This window comes from Schistocerca serialis, chromosome 7 (assembly GCF_023864345.2).
Source record: "Schistocerca serialis cubense isolate TAMUIC-IGC-003099 chromosome 7, iqSchSeri2.2, whole genome shotgun sequence".
NCBI lineage: Eukaryota > Metazoa > Arthropoda > Insecta > Orthoptera > Acrididae > Schistocerca > Schistocerca serialis.
Window position 1 is genome coordinate 229465409 of NC_064644.1, and position 1952 is coordinate 229467360.

Here is a 1952-nt window from a genome sequence, read left to right on the forward strand (position 1 = left end):
TGCTGACTGCGTAACATGGTCAAGCAGAACTCGTTAGAACTATCATTACATCAAGTGTTGCTCTGTCAATAATCTAGTCAGATATAACAGAAAGATCACAATTATTTATCATCACAATATATTTGTCATGTAGTAACAGTCTTTGAAACCGCTCGAGATGCGTTGCAGGTTGCTGGTATGAGCGTTTAGCGACAATCCATATTAGGAAGAAGGGACACAGTTTGAATCGTGATAAAATATTAACTCACTCAGACGACGTTGTTAGTGCATTATTGGTGACGATAAATTCCAAAGTAACAGGGCATACATTTCGTGTACCGTTACAAGAGTAAGGATGTTTCCACTGGAGGACTGATATTTCAGTCTAGCTCAAAATCTCGAATCCATGTTTCATATACGAAAACAGCGCTTTTCAAAAACTAATTTTTGTCTCGTACCATTGCAACAATATTTAGCCAGTTCTCTTGTGATTGGCATTTGCTCTCCACTCAGATGATGAAGAACCGATTTTGCAGCGACTTACCTTTTCTGCGGTTTCTCGATTATGAAACCCACCACCGAAGAGATAGGCATGTTTGCTTCATTTACAATTCCTTCGAATGATCTCCTTTGATCTTCTGCAAAATGTACTCAATAATGACAGCAGAGGTGTAGCCTGTTGCAGTTACCAATCGCTCACTCCTTCTGTCGTCCTCAGTACTTCTCTGGCCTTTGCGGTAACGGGAAGCCCACCGTGACTCTGTGCCTCGATCCACTATACTATCCCGAAAAAGTCAAACACAGCGTTGTGAATTTCCGTATCTGTTTTCCTCCGCAAACTTTCAATTTTGATGTAATACCGCTGGCCGGTACATCAGATTTGACATGAGTCATTTTGTCCCTTCATTTCAAATGAGAATGTCTCACTCAAAAGATCTTACTCACAATTTATGCTTCGCACTAGAATACTTTCTCTGTTACAGACGTGCATGAGCTCTCTGCAGGATAGACAACCTTGTAGCATAGACAACCTTGTAGTTTGGGCAACCACAACTATGAGTAGGCATCTGGGTATTAATAAACCTCTTTAGCTGTATTTAGTCCTTAATTATTGGATCACTACCGGTTCCGTGGCACTAAAAGCCACATCTTCTGGTGAACCTATAACAAAACCGTTAGAACGGAAAAGCTTGGAAATTATTTATCCAACATTGTTGTCCGTCAGAAAAAATGGTGAAGCGGGCCCATTCACCATGTTCGAATCCGGCTGTTTTATCCTACACCGAACAGCCAAAGAAACTAGTACACCTGCACGCAGAAGTGTTTCAGTACGACGTGGCATGGACTCGACCAATGTCTCAACTAGTGCTGGAGGGACTTGATTCCAGGAATCCTGCATGACAGTCCATAAATCCATAAGAGTACGATGGGGTGCAGATCTCTTCTGAATAGCACGTTGAAAGGTATCCCAGATATGCTCAATAATGTTCATGCCTGGGAAATTTCAGGCAACGGCCTTGCCGCAGTGGATACACCGGTTCCCGTGAGATCACCGAAGTTAAGCGCTGTCGGGCGTGGTCGCACTTGGATGGGTGACCATCCAGGCGGCCATGCGCTGTTGCCATTTTTCGGGGTGCACTCAGCCTCGTGATGCCAATTGAGGAGCTACTCGACCGAATAGTAGCGGCTTCGGTCAAAAATACCATCATAACGTCCGGGAGAGCGGTGTGCTGACCCCACGCCCTTCCTATCCGCATCCTCCACTGAGGATGACATGTCGGTCGGATGTTGCCGGTAGGCCACTCGTGGCCTGAAGACGGAGTGCTGGGAAATTTGGTGGGCAGCGGAAGTGTTTAAACTCAGAGGAGTGTTCCTGGAGCCACTCTGTAGCAATTCTGGACGTGTAGGGTATCGCACTCTCCTGTTGGAGTTGCTCAAGTCAGTCGGAATGCAATATGGACACGAATAGATGC

At 45.1% G+C, this 1952-nt stretch overlaps 1 pseudogene; it reads left to right on the forward strand.

The window, feature by feature from the left end:
• Positions 1-1486: 1486 nt before the first annotated feature.
• LOC126413432 (5S ribosomal RNA) lies at positions 1487-1603 on the forward strand (annotated as a pseudogene).
• The last annotated feature ends 349 nt before the right edge of the window (positions 1604-1952 follow it).